Raw genomic sequence first — 21,512 nt, 5'->3', positions numbered from 1 at the left:
TCACTTTGCAGATCCTCATGCAACTTTAAAGATATACCACAACGACAAAAGGTTCCACTTCTTCTATGTTCAGTTAATGCCTGACCATGCTCTGCAAATCATGCAGGCTAATTCCTGCTATCCTGGCAACAGTCATTTAATTTTCTACAGTTGTCTGCTATACCATCAATATTTGGCCCACCATGAGGAATCCGAGATGGCTACTGTGTGACAAATGCCATCCACTAAATCAAATCACTCACCATCACGATCATATACTCCCCGTGCACACACCATTCACTTGTGACAACATGTGTGTAATGAGAGCCAGCTGCCAGATGAGATATTATCCAGCTGAGTGCTCATGCAACACTTCTGCTGCCTGAATAGCTCTGGAAGAGCCCTATTTTCCAGACCATGTGACCATATACCCTCTTTGTTGTATCTTGCACAACTTAAGGGCACCCTTGCCATCAGGTATATGGCAAGCAGCTGAGGAGGAGGAACAAGAAGAAGGGAGGAAGTAACCAACCTCCATCCAGGCTGTCCGCAATCAATTAATCTGACTGCATTACAGCGACCAAAACCCGAACTGTCCATTCAACAACCATCCCACATCTTATCTTCCCTCGGATACTGACCATCAGGGTGTCCCCTTGGCCGCAGTGCTGAAATAGACGCCACCACAAAGCAAATATTCCAAATCAATTTTATCAATCACACAATCCAACATTCCATAAAAAAGGCAACTAATCATCCTTATACGTTCCCTCAGTGTCTGTTTTGCATGTGAAGTTACCTACTCTATGTCATGGCATAGCTGATGGAAAGCTATTGACGTCCGGTAGAAGAGACAGCAGGGGGCCTTTAAAAATGGTCTCATGCAGTTCTAGCCATAGAAAGCTTAGCTTTGGAATGCACCATGTCAGCATGGGCAGCATCAATCTGAGCTGCCTGGCTGACAGGTAAAGGAAATGCATTGGTGAAGTGGCAGTGAAGAGGGACAAATGGTATCTGACTGCCAGTCCTGCCAGACAGCCTCGGCAATCACAGTAATATCTTGAAGGACAGATTACTGGAATGCTATGAGACACTGCAAGCCACTTTGGTATCCTCAATCATGATGGCAATCGTCTGAGCATTTGTGGCAGCAAGTTGAGTTTGCATGACTTCAGCCTGAGCTGCTACTGCAGCACTCAGACATTGAGTGACTACTGCATGTGATGCATTTGAAACTGATTCGTCAGCCATCAGTTGCTGCATCATGGTTGAGTCTACAAGTGAAGTAATAGAAACACTGGAAACAATGGGCTTCAAGCTCTCTGCAGTGCCACGTTTAAGGTTGATGCCAGACTCCTCCGTGTTCTTTGACAGCAACTACAAGCTTTTTGGCAGGCCTGTTAATGCATCACATATTTCTGTGTGCATGTTCATCAGCCTTTTTCTGTTTGTTGCACTCACAAAGTCCTCATTTGATTTTTCTGGAGCAGAATTTGTTTATGACCTCCTCATCTGGCGAGCTGACAGCTTCACCACTTTTGCATCGCAGAGAAGTAGTCAGGGAATGGTATTCTCACAGCACTGCAGGGAAGCAGTCTGGGAACAATGTCCATGCAGTCAGCATCACATGAAATAGCCTGGAAATTGTGTCCTTGTAGTCAGCATCGTTTTGAAGCAGTTTGGGAAGAGTGTATTTGCAGTTAGTGTCACAGTGAAACAGTCTGGGAAGAGTGTCCTCACAGTTAATCAGTCTGGTAATGGTGTCCTCATAGCATTGCAGAGAAGCAGTCTAGGAATGGAGTCCTTGCAGTCAGCATTGTAGTGAAGCAGTCTGGGAATGATGTCCTTGCAGTCAGCATCACAGTGAAGCAGTTTGAAAACAGTTTCCTTGCAGTCAGTTTTGTTGAAAAAAATCAGAGTGTAATTACAGGAAAGGCTGCAAGTGTGCAAGGAGAAATCTGAGTGCTAGCTTGGTGTTTAGAGCTCCCAAAGTGACATCAGGATTCGGGCGGCACGGTAGCACAATGGTTAGCACTGCTGTCTCACAGTGCCAGGGACCCAGGTTCGGTTCCCAGCTTGGGTCACTGTCTGTGTGGAGTTTGCATGTTCTCTGTGTCTGCGGGTGTTTCCTCCAGGTGCTCCAGTTTTGTCCCACAGTCCAAAGTTGTGCAGGCCAGGTAGATTGGCCATGGGAAATTGCCCGTTAGTGTCAGGGGGACTAGCTAGGGTAAATGCATGGGGTTATGGGGAAAGGGCCTGGGTGGGATTATGGTCGCTGCAGACTCGATGGGCCAAAAATGGCCTCTTTCTGCACTGTAGGATTCTAAGAAAAGTGACGCGGGCAAGTGAAACAACTGACAGTGTGACTATCGCCTGGTAAGTATTTACTACTTTTATCACTTGTAGTTTGTAAGTTCTTTATTTTGTGGCCTCCAGTTTGTAAGGCTCTAGTACAACAGAGAGTGCAATGAGTAGAGAGTGTGTGGGAGTTAGGTGATGACAAGGAGGGAGGTGTGTTTTTCTTTTTTTGAAGAGGGAATTAACTGAGAAACAACACAAATAAATGAAGTCAGGGTCATTATAATAAAGTAATATAAGTAAGCAAAGTAGGGTAAGGGAAGTAAGTTGATAGCATTCTTATATAAGCATTTTTTTTGTTAAAAAAAAGGAGTAATTAAGGGGCTTAAGGGTAGTCATTGCAGGAGAGCTCGTACCTACGATATGATCCTCCTATGCTGTGTGGCAAATCATGGAAGCTTCAGCTTCTGATGACCATGTGTGCTGGTCCAACTGAAACCATTGGCTAATCGCATTTCAGAGCTGGAGAAGAGAGTGAATTCAATGTGGCGCATCTGCAATGCTGAGCAAGTCATGGATAGCATATTCAGCGAGGTGGTCATACCACAGTAAAAAGATTGAACAGGCAAAAAGGGCATGAGTGACCACCAGGCAGAGTAGAGAAAGGCTGGTAGTGCAAGAGTCATAGAGACATAGAAGTTTACAGCATGGAAATAGGCCCTTTGGCCCAACTTGTCCATGCCGCCCAGTTTTACCATTAGGCTAGTCCCAATTGCTCTCATTTGGCCCATATCCCTCTATACCAATTTTACTCATGTAACTGTCTAAATGCTTTTTAAAAGACAAAATTGTACCTGTCAGTACTACTGCCTCTGGCAGTTTGTTCCAGACATTCACCACTCTCTGTGTGAAAAAATTACCCCTCTGGAACCTTTAGTATCTCTGCCCTCTCATCTTAAACCTATGCCCTCTAGTTTTAGACTCCCTTACATTTGGGAAAAGATCTTGACTATCTACCGTATCTATTCCTCCCACTGTTTTATAGATCTCTATAAGATCACCCCTAAGCCTCCTACGCTCCAGGGAAAAAAGCCCCAATCCATCCAGCCTCTCCTTATAACTCAAACCACCAAGCCCCGGTAGCATCCTAGTAAATCTTTTCTGCACTCTTTCTAGTTTAATAATATCCTTTCTATAAAAGGGTGACCAGAACTGTATTCCAAATGTGGCCATACCAATGTCTTGTATAACTTCAACAAGACATCCCAACTCCTGTATTCAATATTCTGACCAATGAAACCAAGCATGCTAAATACCTTCTTCACCACCCTGTCCACCTGTGACTCCACTTTCAAGGAGCTATGAACCTGTACCCTCAAACTCTTTGTTCTATAACTCTCCCCAATGCCCTACCATTAGTTGAGTAAGTCCTGCCCTGGTTCGATCTACCAAAAGTCCCCTGTGGCCATCTCCCTTTCTAACAGATATACCGTTTTGGATATTGTTGGAGGAGGTGACTGTGCAGGGGAAAGCCGTGGCAGTCAACTTCATGGTACCATGGGTGGGTCTGCTGCACAAGAGGGGAGGAGGACGAACGGCAGGGTTATAGTGATAGGGGGTTAAATTGTAAGGAGAACAGACAGGCATTTCTGCAGTCATTGAAGAGACTCGAGGATAGTATGTTAACTCCCTGGTGCCAGGATCAGGGATGTCACTGAATGGCTGCAGGGTATTCTGAATGGGGAGGGCAAACAGACAAAGTCCATGGTACATTTTGGTACCAATTTCTAGGTAGGAAAAGGGATGAGATCAAGCAGAATTTAGGGAGCAAGGAAGTAGATTCAAAGAACAGGACCCAGAAGGTAATAATCTCTGGATTACTTCAGGTGTAACGTGATAGTGAGTTTAGAAATAGAAGGTTAGTCCAGATGAATGTGTAGCTGCAGAGATGGGGCAGGAGGGAAGGTTTTAGATTTCTGGAGCATTTGGACTATTTTTGGGGTCAATGGGACCTGTACAAGATGGACAGATTGCACCTGAACTGAAATGGGAGCAGTGTCCTTGCAGGGAGGATTGCTAGTGCTGTTGGGTAGGGTTTAAACTAACGTGGCAATGGGATGGAATCCTGAGAGAAGGTTCAGCAGGGGGAGATGCACAGCCAAAATTAGAAAAGACACCAAATGATTCATGAAGGCATAGAAGTTATAGGCCAGTTAAGGCACAAGGGAGTTTGGCAAGATTGGATGGTATTTAATGCAAGGAATCTGGTAAACAAGACATTGAAATATGGGGATATTACGTCACTGCTGTCTCTGAGATATGGTTGACAGAGGGGCAGAATTGGCAGCTCAATATTTCTAGATATAGGATCTTCAGGTGAAACAGAGAAGAAGTGTGGGGGTCACAGGGTAGTTGTCTTGGGGGACTTTAACTTTCCAAATATTGATTGGAACCTTTGTAGGTCGAATAGTTCGGATGGGACAGTTTTTGTGCAGTATGTGCAGGAGAGTTTCCTGACACAATATGTGGATAGGCCGACAAGAGGTGGGGCCACATTGGATTTGGTACTGGGAAATGAACCGGGCCAAGTGTTATATTTGGTTGTGGGAGAGCACTTTGGAGATAGTGACCACAATTCGGTGTCTTTTGTTATTGCAATGGAGAGGGATAGGGCCGTACGGCAGGGCAAGGTTTATAATTGGGGGAGAGGTAATTATGATGCGATTAGGCAAGAATTAGGGGGCATAAGATGGGAACAGAAACTGTCAGGGAAAGGCACTAATGAAAAGTGGAACTTTTTCAAGGAACAAATACTGTGTGTCCTTGATAGGTATGTCCCTATCAGGCAGGGAGGAAATGGCCGAGTGAGGGAACCATGGTTCACGAAAGAGGTGGAATGTCTTGTGAAAAGGAAGAGGGAAGCTTATGTAGGGATGAGGAAACAAGGTTCAGATGGCTCGATTGAGGGTTCAAGTTAGCAAGGAATGAGCTGAAAAAAGGGCTTAGGAGAGCTAGGAGGGGACATGAGAAGTCCTTGGCGGGTCGGATCAAGGAAAACCCCAAGGCTTTTTACTCTTATGTGAGGAATAAAAGAATGACCAGGGTGAGGTTAGGGCCGGTCAAGGACAGTAGTGGGAACTTGGGTATGGAGTCAGTAGAGATAGGAGAGGTGATGAATGAATACTTTTCTCCAGTGTTCACCAAGGAGAGGGGCCATGTTTTTGAGGAAGAGAAGGGGTTACAGGCTAATAGGCTGGAGGAAGTAGATGTTCGGAGGGAGGATGTACTAGCAGTTTTGAATAAACTGAAGGTCGATAAGTCCCCTGGGCCTGATCAAATATATCCTAGGATTCTTTGGGAGGCAAGGTATGAGATTGCAGAGCCTTGGGCTTTGATCTTTGGGTCCTCACTGTCCACGGGGATGGTGCCAGAGGACTGGAGAGTGGCGAATGTTGTTCCTCTGTTTAAGAAAGGGAATAGAAATGACCCTGGTAATTATAGGCCGGTTAGTCTTACTTCGGTGGTTGGTAAGTTGATGGAAAAGGTCCTTAGGGATGGGATTTACGACCATTTAGAAAGATGCGGATTAATCCGAGATAGTCAGCACGGATTTGTGAAGGGCAAGTCGTGCCTCACAAATTTGATAGAATTTTTTGAGGAGGTAACTAAGTGTGTTGATGAAGGTAGTGCAGTTGATGTCATATACATGGATTTTAGTAAGGCGTTTGATAAGGTCCCCCATGGTCGGCTTATGATGAAAGTGAGGAGGTGTGGGATAGAGGGAAAGTTGGCCGATTGGATAGGTAACTGGCTATCTGATCGAAGACAGAGGGTGGTGGTGGATGGAAAATTTTCGGACTGGAGGCAGGTTGCTAGCGGAGTGCCACAAGGATCAGTGCTTGGTCCTCTGCTATTTGTGATTTTTATCAATGACTTAGAGGAGGGGGCTGAAGGGTGGATCAGTAAATTTGCTGATGACATCAAGATTGGTGGAGTATTGGATGAGGTGGAGGGCTGTTGTAGACTGCAAAGAAACATAGATAGGATGCAAAGCTGGGCTGAAAAATGGCAGATGGAGTTTAACCCTGATAAATGTGAGGTGATTCATTTTGGTAGGACAAATTTGAATGTGGATTACAGGGTCAAAGGTAGGGTTCTGAAGACTGTGGAGGAACAGAGAGATCTTGGGGTCCATATCCACAGATCTCTGAAGGTTGCCACTCAAGTGGATAGAGCTGTGAAGAAGGCCTATAGTGTGTTAGCTTTTATGAACAGGGAGTTGGAGTTTAAGAGCCGTGGGGTTATGCTGCAACTGTACAGGACCTTGGTGAGACCACATTTGGAATATTGTGTGCCGTTCTGGTCACCTCACTATAAGAAGGATGTGGAAGCGCTGGAAAGAGTGCAAAGGAGATTTACCAGGATGCTGTCTGGTTGGAAGGGTAGGTCTTATGAGGAAAGGTTGAGGGAGCTAGGGCTGTTCTCTCTGGAGCGGAGGAGGTTGAGGGGAGACTTAATAGAGGTTTATAAAATGATGAAGGAGATACATAGAGTGAACGTTCAAAGACTATTTCCTCGGGTGGATGGAGCTATTACAAGGGGGCATAACTATAAGGTTCATGGTGGGAGATATAGGAAGGATATCAGAGGTAGGTTCTTTACGCAGAGAGTGGTTGGGGTGTGGAATGGACTGCCTGCAGTGATAGTGGAGTCAGACACTTTAGGAACATTTAAGCGGTTATTGCAAGGCACATGGAGCACACCAGGATGATAGGGAGTGGGATAGCTTGATCTTGGTTTCAGATAAAGCTCGGCACAACATCGTGGGCCAAAGAGCCTGTTCTGTGCTGTACTGTTCCATGTTCTATGTTTAAGAATGTAAAAGAAGAATGGGTGTCGCAATTTTGATCAGCGTATCGATTACAGCAGTAAGAAAGGACGACATCTTAGAAGGCTCTTCTAATGAAGCCGTATGGATAGAATTTAAAAACCAAAAAGGAGCAATCTGTAGGAGTGTTCTATAGACTCCCCAACAGTCCAGGGGAAATAGAAGAACAGATATGTAGGCAAATTTCAGAGAAGAATTAAAGTAATAGGGTAGTGATAGTGGGGGATTTCAATTTATCATAAAATCATAGAATCCGACAATGCAGAATGAAGCTATTTGGCCCATCAATCTGCCCCGACCACAATCCCAGCCAGGCCCTATCCCCATGTATTTACCCTAACTATTCCCCTGACACTAAGTGGCAATTTAGCACTCCCAATCCACCTAATTTGTGCATCTTTGGACTGTGGAAGGAAACTGGAACACCCGGAGGAATCTCACGCAGACACGGGTAGAACATGTAGACTCTGCACAGACAGTGGCCCAAGTTGGGAATCGAACCCAGGGCCCTGGGGCAGCAGTGTTAACCACTGTGCCACCATGCCACCCACATTTCTCCAACATTACCTGGGGTAGTGATAGTGTGAAAGGTTTAGAGGAAGCTGAATTCTTAAAAAGCATCTAGGAGAAATTTTAAGCCAGTATGTAGAAGGTCCTAGACTTAATTTTAGGTAACGAACCTGAGAAGGGGTTGAAATATCAGTGGGGGACCATTTTTCAGACAGTGATCCATTAAATTCAGGATTGTTGTGAAAAGGACAGGATGGGTCTGAAATCAAAGTTCTAAACCGGGGAAGGCAGATTTTAATAAGATCAGATATGATTTGGCCAGAGTGGACTGGGAGTAGACACTTGTAGTAAATTTGTGACAGAACAGTGGGGCGCATTCAAGAAGGAAATAGGGAGAGTACAGGGCCAACATGTTCCAATAAAGGAAAAGGGGTGGGACCAACAAATCCATTGAATCCTGGATATTGAAAGATATACAGCATTGAATAAAGAGGAAAAGGGAAGCTTGTGACAGACATTGAGGCCTCAAAACAGCAGAAGCCCTAAAGGAGTGTAGAATATGCAAGAAGGAACTTAAAAAGGAAATTAGGAGAGCAAAAAAGGGACATGAAAGGATACTTGCAGGTCAAATAAAAGAAAATCCTAAGTTGCTTTACAAGTACATCAAGGGTAAACGGATAACTAGGGAAAGAGTAGGGCCTATTAAGGACAACAGTGGTAATTTGTGTGTGGAGCTGAAGGACATGGGTAGAGTTCTAAATGAATGTTCACAAGCAAAAGTGATGACGTGGGTATAGAAATCAGGGAGAATGACTGTGACACTATTAAAGAAATTAACATAGACAGAAATGAGGTTCTGTGTGATCTGGCAGGCTCAAAAGTAAATAAATCTCCAGGGCTGGATGAAATGTATCCCAGGTTGAGTGTGCCAAGGGAGGAAATAACAGGGGCACTGGCAATAATTTTCAATTTCTCTCTGGCCACAGGAGAGATGTCAGAGAATTGGAGGACAGCCAATGTAATACCATTATTCAATAAGAGAGGAAGGGATAAACTGGGAAACTACAGGCCAGTTGTTTAACCTCAGTGACGGAGAAGCTACTGGAAGCAATTCTGAGAAACATAATTAATCTGCATTTGGAGAGGCAGGGATTAATCAAGAACACATGGCATTGTTTTGCTAAGAGGAGGTAATGTCTGACCAATTTGCTTGAATTTTTCGAAGAGGTGACCAGGTTTGTAGATGAGGGCAATGCATTTGACGTTGTCTACTTGGACTTCAGCAAGGGTTTTGACAAGGTCCCACATAGAGACTGATAGTGAAGATAAGAGCCCATGGGATCAAGGAAATTTGGCAAACTGGATCCAGAATTGGGTGAGTGGTGGGAAGAGAGTGTGATGGTTGAGGAGAGTTTTTTGGTTTGGAAGACTGTGTCCAGTGGGGTCCCGCAGGGATCAGTGTTGAGGCCCTTGGTGTTTGAGGTTTATATAAATGATTTAGACGTGGATGTTGATGGGTTGATCAGCAAGTTTGTGGATGATAGGAAAATTGGTACAGTAAATAGTGATGGTGATGAGGAGATCCTTAGATTACAAGAGGTTATAGATGGACTGGTCAGATGGGCTGATCAGAGGCAAATGGAATTCAGTCTGGATAAGTGTGAGGTGATGCACTTGCGCAGGACAAACAAAGCAATGGAATACATGATGAACGGCAGGACTCTCGGAAGCACCAAGGATCAGAGGGATCTTGGTATGCATGTACAGCGGCCCCTTAAGGTAGTGGGAAAGGTGGATAAAATAGTTACGAGGGCATATTGTATACTTACCTTTATTAGCTGTGGCATAGAGTTTAAGAGCAGGGAGGTTATGTTTAAACTCTATGAAACATTTGTTAGGCCACAGCTAGAGTGCAGGTCTAGAATCCACATTATAGGAGGGATGTGATAGCACTGGAAAGGGTGCAGAGGAGATTTACCAGCTGTTGCCGAGACTGGAGAGTTTTAGTTATGAAGAGAGATTGGATAGACTGGGACCAAAAGAGAAAAAACTGGAAAATCTCAGCAGGTCTGGCAGCATCTGTAAGAAGAGAAAGGAGCTGACGTTTCGAGTCCAGATGATCCTTTGTCAAAGCAGGACAAAGCAGTAATTTGTTTTTATTTATTTGGATAGACTGGGGTTGTTTTCCTTGGGGCAGAAGAGACTGAGGGGGACATGATTAAGATGTAAAAAATTATGAGATAGAGTCGATGGGAAGAAACCTTTCCTTTAGTGGAGAGATCAATGTCCAGGAGATTACGAGGGGATATGAGGAAAAACCTTTTCACCCAAAGGGCTGTAGGAGTCTGGAACTCATTGCCTAAAAGGGTGGTGGAGGCAGGGACCCTCATAACATTTCAGAAGTATTTAGATGTGCAGTTGTGATACCAAGGCATACAAGGCTATAAACCAATTGCTGGAAAATGGTATTAAAATAGTTGGGTGGTTTGTCTTTGACCGGCACAGACCTGATGGGCCAAAGGACCTTTTTCTGTGCTCTAGAGGTCAATGACTCTATGACTCCTACTCTGGCTGTAGACCACTCAGTACAATGTCTCACCACATGCATTTCCTGCCTCCTATCTGAAGTATGTAGCTTTAGAACTGAGCTAATGGCTGCAAATGTGAGAATGAATGGCTATGTTTTATTTTCAATAATGTCTTCCTGCTTTTCCACCTTTTTCACCATTGCTTAACCAGATGACAGTTCTTCAGTAAATGGAAGGCTAAAGGCATAAAGGCAAGGTTGTGGTAAAGCCTTGCAGGGAATGAAGACGTGTTTGCTTAGACAGCCTGTGACATGTTAAACAGAAAAGATTGTGTGATGAGGAGAAAGTGGGATGTGAGGAAGAGGATTACTATGAGCACTCTATCACTGTTATTCCAGTGATGGTGGACAGCATCTCCTCCATCTGTATGAATAAATGCATCTGTGCATGTTAGGGTGCTGGATCAGATTTCCAAGGTACATTAGGAAGCCAGACTAGACCCCAACAATTTTTTCCTTTTGGCTTAAATGTGAGGATAGGATATCTTTCTCCAGGAATGATTTCACTGTCAATGTATGGATCTTTAATTGTAAAACAAACTTTATTTAAGAAGCAGTTTAAATATAATTTTAACAAATGAAGCAGCTTAACCCTTAGCAGTTTGTTGACGAGGGTTTTCCCTTGAGGCTATGTATTGCTGAACTTAAACTAATACGGAGACTCATGAAACTTAGTGTACTGATTTTAAGAAGTGCCTTTATTAACCAAACGATCGAATGGGAGAATGATATAAAGTAGCCCAGAACTCAAGGTATAGAATGTGGGCAGCCCAGTATCACTCTGAAATATAATGCCACTGCGAGGGCAATTATACATTTTCAAAATCATATTTCCTACCTTTCCGGTGGGCATTATCCAATAAACATTAATACAAATCAATCAATAATTATCACTGTCATTAACTCCAGTCAATAACAATATACATCCTGACCTCATGGGATCTCATTTGTCATTAATTACGGACATTACCTCCCATCTGTTGCCCAGCAGCACAGGATGCTGGACAATGAGATGGAAAAATGATGCCCACCGACTTGAACCCACATGACACTCATCCGACCCTGAGAAAACCTTTATGTCCGCCTTGCACCTGTGTTAGCAGCTTGGAGCTGCATAGTTCTATTCATCAAACCTCCATTGGTAGCTATCTTGTTCCCGACAACTGCTGATAACGTAGCCGCATTCAGTAGAACTATTGTCCTCTGGAATGCAGGCGCTGTCTCCTACCTCATCCCATCAAGTCCTGCTGTATTTTGCTGTTGGCTGAAGCTTCACAAAATGTCACTTAAAGCAAACTGCATCCATTTTATAATTTCAAAAAACGTGTTTTAAATGAGGAATACTTGTTATTCATATAGAGCTGTCTTCTATAGCAACAATCCTTGTCAGCGCTCTCCATAGCCTGAGGTCATTCACCGTTAAGTCATATTGTGTTGGTGTTCTTAAACCCATGATTATCTGTTTTATTAGCCTAATTTAGCCTTCCTACATCACAGTTGAACAATACTTAAAATGAAAGGAAGTGTCTTTACTTTCCAGTTTATGACTGTTCCGGTTCCAAATAAGCCCAATTCATTCATAGGTCAGTACCACTTTCAAATACATGCAGTTAACAAACTCATATATGTTATAAATTGTGTTAACAGTCTTGAAGCTTTTAGAGAGATTTTGTGTAGAGAGAGTTCTCAGGAACAGCCTGCACATTCCTCTGACTTCAGCAGACTTCCAACAGCAACTGCTTAGTTTTTCTCTCTACAGATCCAGCTCTGCACATTAATCATATTTTCATATGACCCTGTCAATCAACGAATCAAAAACCCCAGGGAAAATCTCCATCACTTAACAACAATCCATTAGCTCGATCCTAAGTAAACACTACATGGCTAAAATAAGTAATTATCCTGCTCTCCTAGCATCTGGGTTGAATTCTTTCCAGATATAATGACTACTTGTAGAATAAAGCTGAATTTTAAAACATTCCCCTTAAACATAATATATATTTCACTACTATCATCACAATATTCACCACCATTTGGTCCAGTTGCTTACAGTGGTGCACCACTTTGCCCTGCAGGATAGAAGGAACTGTGGTAATGAGTTTTTTTTTAAATTTATTTGTTTACAGGATTTGAGCATCACTAGCTAAGCCAGTGTTTATTGCGCCTCCCTAATTGATCTATATATCCTACGTACGTAATTGCCAGGCTCAGATTTAGATAGATTTGACTTTCAGTGACAGGCTCTATTTCCTTAACTTATCTCTTTGAATTTTATTTCTGCCTTAGTCCTTTCAGGGCCAACCTGTCAGTCTTTATTTTTCTGTTTTTTGCCAATATTCTATACATTTTTTGCCTTACTCTGCTCATGTCTTGTCTATGTTGGAGCTTCTAATTTCTGGCTGTCCTTGCATTTATGTGTATTTATTTTTCTTTCATTGTTGTTTTCTTCCACTCTCTTTCAAGGTTGCTACGGGTGGCTCTGCATCGTTTGAGGTAAACCAAAGCAAGCTATTGATGATGTGATTTGAACTATTAATTAAATTAATGGTATATGACATAACATTTTTAATTGTTTTTATTCTGTTAAGGTGGAATACAGAATCCATTACTGTTTTACCTTGATATTTAAAACTGTGAAGTATAGCAATGTGGTTGTTATAGGAGATTCCAAAGTCAGGAGGTCAGATAGGCATTTCGAGAACCATTGTTGTGAGTCCCACATGGTGTGCTGTCTCCCCTGTGCCAGAGTGAAGGACATTGCAGAGATGATGCAGAATAGTCTGCAGGGGAAGGGAATGAACCAAAAGATGTGATACACATCAGTAACAAGAGGTGGAAAGGGCAGTATCAAGGTCCTATAGTCAGATTTTCAGCAGCTAGGGAGGAAGTTAAAAAGTTGGACTTCAAACATAGTAGTCTCTGGATTACTCCCAGTGCTACTCGCTACAGTAACTTCTTGCAGTGTTAGCATAAGCCGACTTGTGACTAATAAATAAACTTTAATAGAAGTGAAATTGGAAGGTTGTGAAAGTTAATGCATACCTTGAAGCATAATGGATGGGTGGAGGGCTGTAGATTCTTGGGGCACTGAGACCAATTCTGGAGCAAAAGACACCTCTACACAACTGGGACGAATGTCATCACAGAGAGGTTCAGAGTACAGAGAAAGCCACACAGTTTGAGGACATCAAATTTGGCTACCTAAAAACTGGTGGGGGGGGCGATTTTCCAAAAAAAACCCAAAGCGTCCAACAGGTGGGAAAACAGGAGATTTTCCTGCCCGTTTTTTGGGCATACTTAGTCAGGTGAATTTCAAGCACTCTGTGCATCACAGTCTACCAGAGGATTCATGCCGACAAGGCGGGGGGGGGGGGGGTGGCTATTCCCGCCCGAGAGACCGGCATCAGCATGCTGTGCATGCGCCAATCTGTCAGTAGGGAGACAGGCTCATGTGCACTGGTCCCTCCATTGCCGGCATCCCGATAACTTACCCAACCGCCCCCCTCCCACTACCGATCGGCCCGCCCCCCCACCCCCAGTTTGGCCCTACCTCTCTAGCCTTGCCCCCTTGGCAATACCCAGTGTGCAGTGCTAGGATGCCAGGTTGGCAGTGCTAGTCTGGCATCACCCAAGAGGCATCCCCTGCCCCCGATCTCCTGTTGGGGGCCTCAATGACCACTGCCCCCACCATTGAAACCATCACGTCTAGCCCCTGTTGATGAGAACCAGCTTTAATCCCCATTGGTGGGAACCTCTCTCGGCAGGGGCAGAAACATTAGTGAGCCCGGATGCTATCATCCCAGGCTCGCTAATGATTTTTAAATATTGTAATCAGCCAAAACGGTGAGAGGCTGATTATGCCATAAAAAATGGCTCTGGAAAGTCCTGCTACAGCACCCCCCTGCTGGCATTTCCCAGCCCACTGCGCTACTCGAGCAGTGCAATGAGCCGGGAAAATCATGCCCATGGTGTCTGAAAACTGAACATTTTTATAATGTTTCATGTATCAACCTTAATTGAGTTAAATTTAAAATAAAAATTACCTGCACAATTTGGCTAGGTGCTCCATCGTTGTGGTGTGGCTCCAGACTAGCTATTGGTTTCACCACATCGTACACCATTCAATCCGATGCTCCGAGCACCTCTTGATGCTGCCCAACCCGGCTTGATCCAAACTGACCATAGTCTATACTGCCTGCCCTGAAATTCAGCATATCCAAAATTTGTCATAGCCTCAGTCCCAAGGGTGCCGGATTTGAGGTACTATATCTTTAAAGTCTAAATTAGGGTTACTGCATATGTCTGTCAATGTGCGGAGTATGGTTAAATAAAATTGATGAGCTGAAGGCACAGATTGTCATGTGGAAATATGATGATGTGGTTATAACAGAGACCTCGCTCAAAGGATACAAGATAAGAAATAAAAAGGGTGCAATTACATTGCTCATTGTAGTCTATAGATCACCAATCTGGGAAAGATGTAGAGGAACAAATAGGTGAAGGAATTTCAGAGGGGTGCAAGAATTATGGAGTAGTTAGAATGGAAGACTTCCATTATTTAAATATAGACTGGGATTGTAGTAATGTAAAGAGTAGAGAAGGGCAAGAGTTCCAAGTGTGTTCAGAAAAATGTTCTATGGTAGTATGTTTTCAGTCCAAAGAGAAAAGAGGCACTACTGGAACTAGTATTTGAGAATGTGGTGAGTCATATATCTGTAGGGGAACTTTTAGGGGACAGTGATCATTGTATTATAAGTTTTCTGTTGGCTATAGACAGGGAACATCAAACGTAAGAAAAATTAACTGCAGGCAAACCAAGCTCAATGTGATGCGACTGAATCTGGCCAGATAAATTGGAATGAAAATGTCAACACTGATTTTCTCTCCAAAGTTGCTGCCAGACCGACTGAGTATTTCTAGCATTTTTTGTTTCAGATTTCTATCTTTCACAGTAGTTTGCTTTTATTTTTGTTCAGGGATGTGGGCCAGCATTTATTGCCCATTTCTAATTGCCCTTGAGAAGGTGGTTTGAACCGCCTCCTGGAGTCACAACATTCCATATAGTAGGTATACATAAATTGATGTTAAGAGGGGCTTCCAAGGTCTTAAACCAAAGACAGTGAAGGGATAGCAATATAATGTCAAGTGAGTATGGAGGGGACATCAGGGCAGTAGTGAGAGATGATATAGGTTCTATGGAGAAAACGGCTGAATCCATTTGGGTGGAAATTAGAAATACTAAGGAGAAAAAGACACTAATATGTATAGTCTATCGGCCGCCAAATAATCACATCACGGTGTGGCGAGCAATAAACAAAGAAATAACTGATAAATGTAAAAATGTTACAGCAATTATCATGAAGGATTTTAATCTACATGTCGATTGGTCAAATCAGGTCGGTCAAGGCAGCCTTGAGGAGGAGTTCATAGAATGTATCCGCAATAATTTTCTCGAACAGTATGTAATGGAACTTATGAGCGAGCAAGCTATCCTAGATCTGGTCCTGTGTAATGAGACAGGAATAATTAATGATCTCACAGTTAAGATCCTCTTGGAAGGAGCGATCACAGTATGGTTGAATTTAAAATACAGATGCAGCGTGAAAAGGTAAAATCCAATACCAGTGTCTTCTGCTTAAACAAAGGAGACTACAATTGGATGAGGGAGGAGTTGGCTACGATAGACTGGGAGCTAAAATTTTATGGTGGAACAATTGAGGAACAGTGGAGGACTTTGAAAACAATTTTTCACAGTGCTCAGCAAAAGTATATGCTAGTGATAAGGAAGGACTGTACAAAAAGGGATAATCAGCCATGGATATCTAAGGAAATAAAGGAGGGTATCAAATTGAAAAAAAATGCAAACAATGGTGGCAAAGATTAGTGGGAAACGAGAGGATCGGGAAAACTTTAAAGGTCAACAGAGAGCCATGAAAAAGGCAATAATGAAAAGTAAGATAGAGTAAACTAGTTCAGAATATAAAAACAGATAGCAAAATTTTCTACAAATCTATAAAATGAAAAAGAGTGGCTAAGGTAAACATTGGTCCTTTAGAGGATGAGAAGGGGGATTTAATAACAGGAAATGAGGAAATAGCCAAAGCATTGAATAGGTATTTTGTGTCCGTCTTCACAGTGGAAGACAAAAATATCATGCCAAAAATTGATGACAAGAAGGCTATGTCAGGTAAGGACCTAGAAACGATTATTATCACTAGAAAAGTAGTGTTGGGCAAGTTAATGGGGCTAAAGGTAGACAAGTCTCCTGGCCCTGATGGAATGCATCCCAGGCTACTAAAAGAGATGATGGGGGAAATAACAAATGCCCTTGTGGTAATTTACCAAAATTCACTGGACTTAGGCAGTTCCAACAGATTGAAAAACAGCAAATGTGACGCCACTGTTTAAAAAAGGAGATAGACAAAAGGCGGGTAGCTTAACTTCTGTAGTGGGGAAAATGCTTGAATCTATCATTAAGGAAGAAATAGCGAGACATCTGAATAGAAATTGTCCCATTGGGAAGACACAGCATAGGTTCATGAAAGGCAGGTCATGTTTTACTAATTTACTGGAATTCTTTGAAGACATTACGAGTGCAGTGGACAATAGGGAACCAATGGATGTGGTTTATCTGGATTTCCAGAAGGCATTCGACAAGGTGCCGTACAAAAGGCTGCTGCATAAGATACAGGTGCATGCGTAAATGGGTGTTTTTCTGGTTGGCGATCAGTGACTAGTGGTGTGCCTCAGGGATCAGTTGGGACCGCAATTGTTTATGATTTACATAGATGATTTGGAGTTGGGGGCCAAGTGTAGTGTGTCAAAATTCGCAGATGACACTAAGATGAGTGGCAGAGTAAAGTGTGCAGAGGATGCTGAAAGTCTGCAAAGGGATATAGATAGTCTAAGTGAGTGGGCGAGAGTCTGGCAGATGGAGTACAATGTTGGTAAATGTGAGGTCATCCATTGTGGTAGGAATAACAGCAAAATGGACTACTATTTAAATGGTAAAAAATTGCAGCATGTTGCTGTGCAGAGGGACCTGGGTGTCCTTGTGCAAGAATCACAAGAAGTTGCTTTGCAGGTGCAGCATGTAATTAAGAAGGCAAATGGAATTTTGTCCTTCATTGCTAGAGGGATGGAGTTTAAAAACAGCGAGGTTGTGTTGCAGCTGTATAAGGTGCTGTATAAGTACCTGGAGTACTGTGTACAGTTTTGGTCTCCTAACTTGAGAAAGGATATACTGGCACTGGAGGGGGTACAAAGGAGATTCACTAGGTTGATTCTGGAGTTGAGAGGGTTGGCTTATGAGGAGAGACTGAGTAGACTGGGGCTATACTCATTGGAATTCAGAAGAATGAGTGGAGATCTTACAGAAACATATAAGATTATGAAGGGAATAGATAAGATAGAAGCAGGAAATTGTTTCCACTGACAGGTGAAACTAGAACTAGGGGGCATAGCCTCAAAATAAGGGGAAGCAGATTTAGGATTGAGTTGAGGAGGAACTTCTTCACACAAAAGGTTGTGAATCTGTGAAATTTCCTGCCCAGTGAAGCAGTTGAAGCTACCTCATTGAATGTTTTGAAGGCAAGGATAGATACATCTTTGAACAGTAAAGGAATTAAGGGTTATAGTGAGCGGGTGGGTAAGTGGAGCTGAGTCCACAAAAAGATCAGCCATGATCTTATTGAATGGTGGAGCCGGCTCGAGGGGCCAGATGGCCTACTCCCGTTCCTAGTTCTTGTATTGTTATGTTCTTATGGCATTACTGGTAATGTATTAGCGTGGATGGAGGATTGGTTACCTAACAGAAAGCAAAGAGAGGGGATAAATGGGTGTTTTTCTGATAGGCGAGCAGTGACTAGTGGTGTGCCTCAGGGATCAGTGTTGGGATTGCAATTGTTTACAATTTACAGAGATGATTTGAAGTTGGGGGCCAAATGTAGTGTGTCAAAGTTCGCAAATGACACTAAGATGGGTGGGAGAGCAAAGTGTGCAGAGCACACTCAAAGTCTGCAAAGGGATATAGATAGTTTGAGTGGACAAGGGTCTAGCAGATGGAGTACAACATTGGTAAATGTGAGGTCATCCATTTTGGTAGGAATAACAGCAAAATGGACTATTTTTTAAATGGGAAAAAATTGCAGCATGCTGTTATGCAGAGGGACCTGGGTGTCCTTGTGCATGAATCGCAAAAAGTTGGTTTACGGGTGCAGCATGTAATTAAGAAGGCAAATGGAATTTTGTCCTTCATTGCTAGAGGGATGGAGCTTAAAAACAGCGACGTAAAGTTGCAGCTGTATAAGGTGCTGGTGAGGCCACACCTGGAGAACTGTGTACAGTTTTGGTCTCCTTACTTGAGAAAGAATGTCCTGGCACTGGAGGGGGTGCAGAGGAGATTCACGAGGTTGATTCCGGAGTTGAGAGGGTTGGTCTATGAGGAGAGAATGAGTAGACTGGGGCTATACTCATTGGAATTCAGAAGAATGAGGGGGGGAATCTTACAGAAATGTTTAAAATTATGAAGGGAATAGGTACGTTAGAAGCAGGGAGGTTGTTTCCACTGGTAGATGCAACTGGAACTAGGGGGCATAGCCTCAAAATAAGGGGGAGTAGATTTAGGACTGAGCTGAGGAGGAACTTTTTAACACAAAGGGCCCGATTTTACCATTTTCATTCTAAGTGCTGAATCTGGGCGTAATGCAGATCTGACTTGGAAATCTGCTTTCAGACGCCCCCATACGCACTCAGCCTGAAAAAGAAATTGCCAGTCCCATTCGTGCTGTGGGCGGGGCTTAGCGCATGCGCAGTTAGAAAAAAATTTGAAAAAGCGTGCCCATGTCAGATCACTCCCGGACCGCAAAAAGTGGAGAAAGCAGCCCTGGAGCGAAAAGCAGGAGCAATGGCCCCCGCAGACATCACTGTCCCACTTATCCACCCCCCCACTACCCAGACTGATTGCCACCCCTGCCACCCCACCGATCGCCCGCAGAGTGGCAGCGGACCCCCCTTCCCCCCAGCGCCCCCACCAAAGATCCATCTGTCTCCCCCCTGCCAGAGATCCATCTGCCCCCCCCCACCAGTGAGCGATCGGGCCTCTCCTCACCCCCCCCAAAAGAGATACATCTAACCCTCCTTCCTCCCCCCCCCAGACAATGATCTGGCGTCACTCCCCCCCCCCCACCCCACCCAAGACAACGATCTGGCCTCACTCACCCCTCCCCGGCCCTGACAAGGATCTGACCTCACTCACCCCTCCCCGCCCCTGACAACGATCTGGCCTCACTTATCCCCCCCTGCCAGAGAATGGTCTGGCCTCACTCACCTCCCCCCCACTCCCCCGTCCAAAGGAACATCTGACCCGCCTCCTCCTCCCTCCCCACCAGACAACGATCAGCCCTCCCCCCCACCACCAGGCAACGATCGGCCCTGCCCCCACCCCCACCCCCACCAGAGATACATCTGACCTGACTCCTCTTCCTCCCCCCCACCCCAAACCAGACAATGATCTGGCCTCACTCCCCTCCCCCCTCCCCCCCCCCACCAAAGAATGATCAGGCCCACCTCCCTTCTTCTCCCCACCATTGATCTGAGTCAGAGAGCCGTTGGAAGCTCTGTATGCGCTATTCAGCAGCTGGAGCGCCCGATTCAGACTTTTATTTAGCAGGTCCATTACGGCACGGTTCCAGATTGGCAAACGCGGTGATAAAGGAGGAAATGCTGATAAAGTTGGGCAGGCAGTTCATTAATTCAATTTAAATGCGTGCAAATGCATTTAAATCGCTGTTGTGCCCATTTTGGGCGCGAAGCGGATCGCCGCCATTCCCGGGCTTCGGTAAAGTGGCAATCTGCGCGGACATGGACGCGGATCGCGGTAATGGCCTCACACCTGACTTTGCCACGTTTTCGCGCCCGAAAATGGGCACGACGCAATGGTAAAATCGGGCCCAAAGTGTTGTGAAGCTGTGGAATTCCCTGCCCAATGAAGCAGTTGAGGCTACCTCGTTGAATGTTTTTAAGGCAAGGATAGGTAAATTTTTGAACAGTAAAGGAATTAAGGGTTATGGTGAGTGGGTGGATAAATGGAGCTGAGTCCATGAAAAGATCAGCCGTGATCTTATTGAATGGCTGAGCAGGCTCAAGGGACCAGATGGCCTACTCCTGCACCTAGTTCTTATGTTCTTATGTTCTTAACTTGTAGGTGGTGCTGTTCCCATGAATCTGCTGCATTTGTTCTTCTCGGTGGTAGAGGTTGTGAGCTTGCAAGATGATGTTGAAAGAGCCTTTGTGAGTTGCTGCAGTACATCTTGTAGCTGGTATGCACTGCTGTCACTGTGCATTGGTGATGGGGGAGTGAAAGTTCAAGGTGGTGGTGGATTGGGTGTGGATGCTTTGTCCTGGATGATGTTGAGAGTTTTGAGTTTTGTTGGAGCTGCACTCATTAAACAGTATTCCATTGCACTCCTGATATGTGTGTTGTAGATGGTGGACAGGTTTGAGGGAGTCAGGAGATGAGTTACTTGCTGCCTTATGCCCTGCTTCAGATCTGCTCTTCCAGTCACAGTATTTATATGGTTGATCCAGTTCAGTTTCTGGTCAGTGGTAACCCTAGAATGGTGGGGGATTCAGTGATGGTTCGATTTAATCTTATTGGAGATGGTCATTACCTGGGACTTTCATAATATGAGTTTCAGTGATGAACTGAACTTTTTCATTCTTACTACCCACTGGATAGAGCAGGTGCAATCCTAGTTTATAGATTGATGATCGAAGAACCGGAAAGCATTCTTTAATGTCCAGAGTGACAGCTGCTGATTTGCATTCGAGCAGCTTGACTTCCATCGCCATGTCTTCACAACAGGCTGTGGATCCATCTTTTCTGCTCATCCCCAGAAACACATGCTCTGTGTCAACTCGCTGTTTGAACAAAATCTCATACTCAGGCTGTTGTCTTGGATCCCAGATATCATCAAACTCTGACCCATCTGGCACATCATCCTCTGCCCAGATTTGTTTGGTGTCTGTAGGCTTCTCATGGTTGGAATATGTACGATTCGCTCCTTTTGGAGGCTCAATTTGTCCAGGGTTGAGTCCAAAGGTTCTTCTATCAGACTACTCCCCCAAATCATCCTCCTCTTGATCTGCCAATGAGTGCAGGTTTGACAAAGCTTACAGCTGGCCAGATGAGAAGGTGAAATTCATCTTGTTACCTTGCCAGTTTTGTACAAATTTACTGTGTCTATTGAG

General features: G+C 44.2%; 1 protein-coding gene and 1 pseudogene across 1 annotated transcript in view; one reads left to right on the top strand and one right to left on the bottom strand.

The window, feature by feature from the left end:
- The window catches only part of LOC144498638 (voltage-dependent L-type calcium channel subunit alpha-1C-like), a 1,025,631-nt gene that overhangs the window by 567,144 nt on the left and 436,975 nt on the right, over positions 1-21,512 (top strand). The window lies entirely within an intron of this gene.
- Positions 1,063-21,467, bottom strand: LOC144499022 (dynein axonemal assembly factor 6-like; annotated as a pseudogene).

The sequence above is a fragment of the Mustelus asterias genome, chromosome 9, assembly GCF_964213995.1.
Source record: "Mustelus asterias chromosome 9, sMusAst1.hap1.1, whole genome shotgun sequence".
NCBI lineage: Eukaryota > Metazoa > Chordata > Chondrichthyes > Carcharhiniformes > Triakidae > Mustelus > Mustelus asterias.
This window is presented reverse-complemented; position numbering and strand designations above follow the sequence as displayed.